Source organism: Nicotiana tabacum, unplaced genomic scaffold (assembly GCF_000715075.1).
Source record: "Nicotiana tabacum cultivar K326 unplaced genomic scaffold, ASM71507v2 Un00150, whole genome shotgun sequence".
Classification (NCBI taxonomy): Eukaryota; Viridiplantae; Streptophyta; class Magnoliopsida; order Solanales; family Solanaceae; genus Nicotiana; species Nicotiana tabacum.
Window position 1 is genome coordinate 106,430 of NW_027438388.1, and position 9,263 is coordinate 115,692.

The 9,263-nt window shown below is 31.0% G+C and overlaps 1 long non-coding RNA gene across 2 annotated transcripts; it reads right to left on the reverse strand.

Annotated features, from left to right (window-relative positions):
• Positions 1-4,757: 4,757 nt before the first annotated feature.
• LOC107815135 (uncharacterized) lies at positions 4,758-7,870 on the reverse strand. Of its 2 annotated transcripts, none has more exons than XR_001654702.2 (3): positions 6,520-7,870; positions 5,474-5,528; positions 4,758-4,991 (listed from the first exon to the last, which is right to left on the reverse strand). It is a non-coding gene; the product is annotated as an uncharacterized LOC107815135 (long non-coding RNA). The 2 variants fall into 2 exon arrangements; XR_001654703.2 differs by having other exon boundaries at positions 6,600-7,869.
• Between the last annotated feature and the right edge of the window lie 1,393 nt (positions 7,871-9,263).

Sequence of the window (9,263 nt, forward strand, 5' to 3'; positions counted from 1 at the left end):
TATGTAGTAGTATTATATTTTGACTTCCGCATATTTAACTTGCTGTTTCAGAACCTTATTATGTTAATTTGACAATTAAACTGGGTTAGCTGATATTGGACTTTATAAGAAAATGAGTTGTGGTTAATAGTTGGTCAGGCTTGCCTAGCAATGTGTTGGGTGCCATCACGACCGGGGTTGGGGTCGTGACAAATATTCTTTAAAAGTATTACACAAACTTCCGTACAAATTATAGAAACTGCAACCAGGATAAGGACACGACTGAACGCAAGCCAGAAAAACCTGCAAGAAAATCAAGAAGAATGTTGTAAAGAGTATAAAGATAAAAATACATGCTGTAAGATTAAAGAAGAATCTAAAACCTTAATACTAGAAAAAAATGAAGATAGAGATATATTAGAAAAAGACTATACTTTAATACATATCGAAACAGAATTATACAATCTTAAAACAGGATTACAAAAAATAGTAACAATAAATAACGAAAAGGATCTAGATAATATAATAAAAATATTAGATAAAATTGAAATAATAGGAGAAAAATCTTTAAAACATTGGAAAAATAATAAAGTTATGTGTAAATTAGATATAACTAATCCAGAATATATAATTAAAACAGCTTCAATAGAAGCAACAAATCAAGATCTAGAAGACTTCAAAATTCAAATGAAAGAACTTATGAATTTAGGAGTAATAAGAAGATTCACTTCTAAACATAGGTCAGCAGCCTTTATGGTTATAAATCATAGTGAGATAGTAAGAGGAAAGGCATGAATGGTAATAAACTACAAAAGACTTAATGATAACACTAGAACAGATGGATATAAGTTACCTGATAAAACAGAACTAATAAATAGAATACAAGAAAAAATGATATTCAACTAGTTTGACTGTAAATCAGGATATTGACAAGTAAAAATGCATGAAGAAAGCATGAGTGAACTGCATTTACTTGTCGAGAAGGACATTTTTAATGGTTAGTAATGTCGTTCGGACTAAAGACAACTCCACCAATTTTTCAACGAAAAATGGATAGTATATTTGGAGAATATAAGAGATTTGTTTTAGTATATGTAGATGATATATTAGTATTTAGTAAAGATATTAAAGAACATTTAGGACATCTACAGATAGTATTCAGATTATTTGTAGACAATGGAATAATAATTAGTAAAAAGAAAATGGAACTATGTAAAAATTATATAATTTTTTTAGGAGTAATTTTAGGGGATGAGAAAATTAAATTACAACCCCATATAGCCAAAAAGGCTCTAGAAATGCCAGATAAATTAGATAATAGTAAAGAGCTACAAAAGTTTTTGGGAATAGAAAATTATGCGAGAAATTTTATAAAAGACTTAGGAAAAATAGCAGGACCATTATATGCTAAGACATGCTCTACAAGACAAAAACATTTTAACACAGAAGACATTAAATTAGTACAAAAAGTTAAAGAAAAAATAAAAAATATTCCTGATTTAAACGTGCCACTAAAAATAAACTACTTGATAATAGAAACAGACGGTAGTTTTGAAGGATGGGGAGCAATTATAAAAGCGAAACCAAATAAATATAGTGACAAGAACACATAAAAAATATATGCTTATCAAAGTGGTAAATATAAAGAAAAAGGAAATATGAGTAGTATAGATGCAAAGATATTAGCTGTAATTTACGGATTAAATAGTTTTAAATTATATATATTAAATAACCAAAAAGTAACAGTTAGAACTGATTGCGAAGCCATATTTAAGTTTCACCAAAAGATAAATATAAAGAATAATAGTAGAAGAAGATGGTTAAATTTCATTGATACTATATCAATATATAATTTAGTTTTTGAACATATTAAAGGAAAAGATAATAATTTAGCAGATCAGTTAAGTAGGCTTAAAATTACAGTCAATTAATAAAAAAGTATTTTACATGTACAACATGAGACCAACAGTTTCCAAGACTGAAGACAAAGGGAAGGGCATTCAAGCCTCACCCTCAGACAGATACTTACAGACAATATTAGGTAATCTTCATTTTAAGCCACACCCTTTTGCAGAACAGACTAATATGGAAAGAATAAGTTTTGAAAAACATAATTTAATATTTTTTCCACCATCAAACATGTCGTTTAGAGTTCTACCAAAATATGTCATAGACAGACCTCAAAGGTGTCTAATTGATAACTTATGGATATCATATAATAAGAAAGACACTAAATATTTTATAGCGGCTCTTAATGCCTTAGGATAATATTTTACAGATAAAAACCAAGACAAAAGATTTAAGTACAATGTAGTTATACATGGTAAGACAAATGGTATTTTTCAGATATGGTTAGAAGTACTAGACTCTATTAAAGATATAGAAAAAATGCTTTTCAAAAGTTTTAATGATTTTACTGAAGCATTAGATTATGCAAGAGGAATACTAGGACCAAACTACTATATCTCTCCAGCATTTAGACAAAACCCAGAAAAAACCTCCCAATACAACATCCGAAAAGACAACGACAAGATAATATTCTCTGATCATTGCTCATCAATGACAGAAGCCTTTAAACGAATAAACCAGAAAAATAAAATCCTGGCACAAGAAAAGACAAAATTTATGGAGCAGGTGAAGGTATTAGAACACAGGGTACAAGCGTTGAGATTTGAATTGACACAATCCCAGACTCAAGTTATTCCTCAACAAGACACAGAGATGAACAGTCCAAAACAGAGTTCTCCATCTCAAGCAAAAATGGATGAGAAAGGTGTGCATTCCCCAATGAATGCAACAAGATCTACTGTATCAGATAATGATACAGCTAGTCCGGTTCAAACGATGACCGATAAAGACACATCAAATCCGTTTATGACTGTCACTTTGCCAAAAAGTGAAGACGAAGGTCTATCGAGACGAAGACTACCCAGAACATTAACAAGGGAGAAACATTAAAAAAGAAAGGTATAATTTCAAAAAAGAAAAAAAATGAGAAAATAGAAAATATAATCAAACAGACATTAGAAAATTTCTTTCAAGAAAAAGAAGAACAAGACAAACATATGGTTAAGAATCCAAGTCCTAATCCAAGTCCAAGTCCAAGTTAGGAGAAGATGATAACTACGAAGACAACCTAAATTATCAAGATGCTCAAGACCCATATGAAGATGACTCAGGAATGAGTTTTGATTCAATAGCTATACATAATTTAGACACATAAAAGCAAGGTCTCAGTTAAACAACAGTTAAAGGTAAAAGACAGCGTAATAATGCTGGTGTAAAAGACAGAGCAATAATGTTGGCGTGCCAATGTGAAAAACAAGAAAGTAAAGAAGATGTGACAGGAAGAAATGCTAGCTGTGCTAAAAGAAAGATGTGACAAGTGACATAAAGAAGAAAAGATGTGACAAGAGGTAATGCTAGCTGTGCTAAAAGACAAGCTAAATTTTTGAGTGGAAGAAAAAATTACAAGTACTAAGGGAATCTCCGACCAAGCCATGTGAAGTTGGGGTCCAATGAAGTACCCTACAAGGCTGGACAAGATAAATTTCTGAAGAGTTTGGAATCTATTCTTCAAATCCGTTCCAAAACATAGCTATAAAAAGGAAAAGAAAGAAGAAGAAAAAGAAGACTAGAAGTAGAAGAAAAACACTCTGAAGATAACCCATCCCAACATCCTTTTTATCACTAACCATTCTCCAAAACAAATACTTTGTAAAATATTTCCTTATGAGTACTTTAGTAGTTCCTCCTCTAAGCTTGTAAAATAAATAAACCCTTATGCTTATTTGTGATCGTTTTTAATTCCCAAAACTCAGTAGACTTTTTCAGGTTTCCCGAAAGGGAAATCTCTCTCCTATAAGCATGTAAGTTACTCATCTTTATCTAAATTATGTTTCTACTAGATATTACCCCTGTTTCTTTTACAGTTTTATGTTATTTCGTATAGTTTTATGTTCATATGTTCGACTATTAGTTTGATAACAACCAGATATCACTCTTAGTATATGGTTAGCTTTCTAATTTCTTAACAATTCTGATGGATTAACTTGTAAATTCCTAGGAAAAACCGGTTAAGTAAAACCCTAAAATAATCAAGAAAAGTATAAGTGTTTAACCCGAAAATAATCAATAAGGGTATAAATAATCAAGAAGGGAATAACTAGCAGAAAGAAAAAAAAGAGGATTTAGCTCATCCAAATACTCTGTCTCATTCTACACGACACTACTGCTATTTACAAGCATATATATCAAGTTATATACTATAGACTTTTTCATATAATTTCAAATGCTTTTAATTTTTTTTTAATCAATTTTTGGATACTTTTATTTATACTTTTTATTGTTTTACTTTTAGTGCTTTTCCTACAGTCATTACAAGAAAATAGACGTACGACGAAATTTGTTAAATGTCATTTTGAGTCACATAAATGTCACAAAATTATTTACCGACATTTATTTGACATTTATAGCAAACGTCGTAAATTTCGATGTCGGAAATTTTCCGACATTTACATTAATGTTGACAAATAAATAGTGACATTTACATACTGACTTTTTATCAAATGTCACCAGCTTGAGTACAAAATCAATATAGTTGCAACATATAAAGAAATGTCGGCAATCTTACTCATCCTTTCTATATATAAATGCAAAATGTCGATAAATCTTCTTTTGTCAATAGCTTTTTTTTCTTTTTATACTTGAAGGAAGTTAATAATTCTTATCTACTAATAACACAATTATTCATATAATTTTTATACTAAAATGTCGTTACTCAACAAAAGAGTTTTGAATTAAAACAAAAGAGATACGTACACAATATTTTTGAAAATCTTACAATACCACTCAGTAGTGGTTCTCAAAAATATAAAGTTTTTGTCCTGTACATATTCAGAACAAGCTATGCTAACTATAAATAGACTCCAATGCTGAGTACAAAAATATTAATTCACAACAATTCTTTGCACAAGAGTTTCTCTTTTTGACTCCAATTTTTGCATATCAACCTGAAATAAAACCAAACAATAAAAGCAACAATTAGAAGTTAAAAATATAAGGTAACAAAAACCAGTTAGCAAGCCACTTCTATAGAGTTATACGGCATATGATATCACATGAAAAGTTAGAATCCGTGCAGCTTAAAAACATTCCATCATACAAACAAAAATGAAGAATAGACTTACTTATTACAAAGAAAAATAAAACAATAAGAAACTTCAAATCTTCGAATACGAGCCACAATGTAAATATGTACCATAAAGTAAGAAAATGCAAAAGGTGCTTGAACACATCTATATCTGTTTAGTTAACATACAGAATGAGAAGTTCTCTCTGTCCTTTTCCTCTTCCTAATCTCTTCTAACTAAGCATGACATTTCGGTTTTAGGATTAAATGATGTTTGCATAATCATTTGGATAGACTAATATCCTTTTCGCAAGTAAACCACAAGAATTTTCTTTATCTCAATGATATTGTGAAGAGTATAACCTTTGACGAGCTAGCAGACCTTGAGTATGCTCCTAACACAATTTATTTTCAACACCTGCATGGTAATCTTGTTAGTATTACATTTTAGGTCTAACAACCAAGCAAGCGTCTAGAGGTATTGATAGGTAATACAAACTAGATATTTACTTATTTCAATTGAAGGAGATGATCCTCTTGAGTGACCTACAGATGAGAACCACAATCAACTAGATTCAGAGGCCATATTTGGTTAATGACTATGCTATAGAGGTCATTTTTCTCCTATAAATACATAGTAATATCCATATTCTTACTCATGAAAAGCAGAATGTCATCTCCTGTGAGGAATCTAACATTATAAGTCGATGAGGTTAGTTATTTGGTGCTGCAATTTCAAGTTTTTCTTCCTCTGGTGAACTGATCTTGAGTATTTATGTGTCAAGAAAATATAATCTTCCTTGTTATTCTGCTAAAGTTTTGGCATTATAGGTATAAATAAGTTATTCTATCATACTCAATTAAATGCAAAAGAGTGATATTTCCTGTAAGGCGTAGTTCAGTTTCTGACTTATCCAAGTAAGATTTCTGTAATTTGGACCTGCAGGTACCTTTCTACACTCATCCTACCACTATTAGCACCTATAAACCTAATCAACTAATTAAATAATTTACATGGACTAAGAAAGAGCGTAACAAGGATGAACTATAACAACATGACAGTAAAACAATCATATTAAAGATGTAAGAATAGACAAAATCCAATAAAAGAAAGAATCAACCACTGAAATAAAATAAAAAGTGCGAATACACAATGACATTAAAAGGAAAAAGGTGTAGATACTAAAGCTTTATCCCCAGAATGATTCAATTTCATCACTCCACAATAGTCATTATCTTGAACATAAACAGCGAACTGTTAAATGCATAAATAACCCTATCTACCACTTTTCAAAAACAACAAACTTCAGTACATCATAATAAATGAAAGGGAAACCATTTTAAAGGCAGGAAATACAATCCAGTGAACATAATAGAATGAAAATCACAAAAAAAAATACTTAACGCACCCTAATAACCTCGATCAAAAATCTGAGAAGTATCAGTAGTATCTGTCATGTTTAGTGTTTTAGAACAATCTAAGACCAACCTGGTTGCTTCCCCTTTCAATTTTCGGTGTCACACTGAGATTTGCTTATCGCTAATCGAGTGCGACTTTGAACTTCGAGAATGTAATTTGCAATCCGATCAATTTTGTGAATATGAGATGACACTATCAATTATTTGTGTATGAGGAAAGGGGAAGATTGGAGGCACGGTTTTAAGAGGAAAGATTGGGGGTAGGGTTTTTAATAAAAATAGTTGACCATGCCTATATATTTTTAGCTTAATAAGTATAAATGTAAGTTTCCTTCATTAGATATAAATGTCAGTAAATATTAACTCATATAGCTACATTTCAATTAAAAGTCGCAATGACTATGTCATTTTTAATCAAATGTCATTGAATTTACCAAATTGTTTATGAAGTATCACAAAATGATTCTTTTTCCGACATTTTTTTTCACATGTCACTGATTAAATGTGGCCATAGATCTCTTTTCTTGTCGTGAGTACATAAATTAAGTACTTAATTCATCGCAAAAGACGGGACAATTAATAGGGTTTCTGACTTTTTAGAAGCAAGAGATGATTTACAAAAACACAAAATCTCTAGCATACTTAATGAAAGAAATAGGGGCGGAGGAAGAAGCAGATTATATCTATAGCTCCAGTGGGAAGCATTAGTTTCCCCACCTCCTCATTTATTTAGTTTTCACCAAGGTTTGAAGACGATATTTGTCAAGAAGCAGATACTATCCTGCTAGAGATTGAAGACTACCCTACTCCCGGAGATTTAGCTAAGTAGATAGATGGGTAGAATTGACACAAAAATTCCTCGGGACGTCATGAAATAAACTTTATCAACTTACGTATTTTCTGAGACCCATGAACAAAAGATATAAATTAATGAATCATTTAAAAATATAATCAATATCACCAAAACGACTAATTATATTTGGCACTCAACCAACTACGGCCTTTTTAACGCTCTGAAATAAATTTGTTCTGAATTCCTTTATGCATTTATTTATTACTCCTCTAATACTAATAGGATGAAACTAATTAGAATAGAATAATTGCAGGTCAAAAAAGGTAATGCAATAGGGAAAGTGATTCGCTCTAAAGATACCAAATTTTTAGAGGGAGACATAGTAACTAATTATATGTTTCCTGTCGTTGAATTTTGTATTATGTCACACGGGGAATCAAGAACATAGAGACCCCTAGTATTTTTATGAATAGAGTCGTTTATGAAAACTGTGCGCTTGCTAGTTTCTTTTTATATCATTTGGATCATACCAAAAAGAAAGAAGAAATAACCTTAGCATACCTGAACCGATTCTCTTGGCAATCCCTCCAAGCACTACCACAAGCACTACCACAAGCATAATGGTTAGGCATAAATCCCGACGAAACCATTTCCCGAAAAACATTACATGCCTTATCAGGCATCCCATTTTGGAAATAACCCGTAATCAAGAGCATTTGATTGAACACATCACGAGCAGAGACCAAATCACCACCTTTCACATATAAATTAACAAGGGTGTTACACCAAAAATAAATCTTTATCAACCCTTTTTTTTGTTTAAAATATCCAAATGAAGTCTATGCGCAAGAACAAGAGAACAAGTATTTTTGCACGAGAAATTTGCACTTGTCCGAAACTGCAAGAACAAAATAGGTTGGCTTTTGGTATGGACGAAAAGCTTTGTCTTTTATCGTAGTGATGAGTGAATAAGCAAAGTCATTTGAAAAAAGACTAAAGAACTAAAGGTGCAAAACTGTTGAAAGTATAGGTGGGGTGATTTTGAAGGAAGTAGTCTTTGTCATAGTGAAAAATGTTCACCGCTAATAGAGGTTAAAAAGTGTTTTGGTGCCTAATTTTCATACTCCCACGTGGAGGATATCTCCTAGTACTTATCCAAAATTTATAAATAATTATCAATTACTCGCTTAATTAAAAATTATCTCAACTTACTTAAAATAATACTCAGTTTTAACATATTTTATATAACTTACTATGATGGTCATGTGGTACCGTATAAAATAAATACATACAGTATTATTTTAGTAAAATATTCATGTAAAAATACATACATTTTCTCAACTTATAATTTTCCTAATCTCATATAAAGAGTAAAAAATTTCATATACTTAATTCTTAAAATAGTAAAAAGATAACCTTCTTTTCTAGTGAGAAAATAATTTATATCTCTACAATAAAGAAAATCTCATAAACTTTTCTCATGTTATGTGTATAATTTAAAATATATTCGAAAGTAGTAATATTAATAACTATATATAATCATATTTTTCAAACCATTTTTTTACAAGAAAAGATCCACTCAAAATATCATCTCAAATATATATATAACGGTATCAAAGCTGTTAAACTTACGGGGTGTAACAAAATATCTAGTAGAATATTTTTCAAGACCTAGTGTCATAAGTGCATGAGCAACTAGTAGAATATACAAAACTATAACTACTGCCCGAAATAAAGTAGACAAAAACTAAATGCAAAAGAGAGACTCTGGGTGCTGCAGATTGGCTCAGGAAGCAGCTCACCACTAGGCCTCGGGGTATCGGTAGTATGCGCCGGTATGACTGCCAAATGCACCTGCCTCAGATCCCTGCATGATTAGTGCAGAAGTGTAGCGTGAGTACATAAACAACATGTACCCAATAAATATCGAGTCTAACCTTG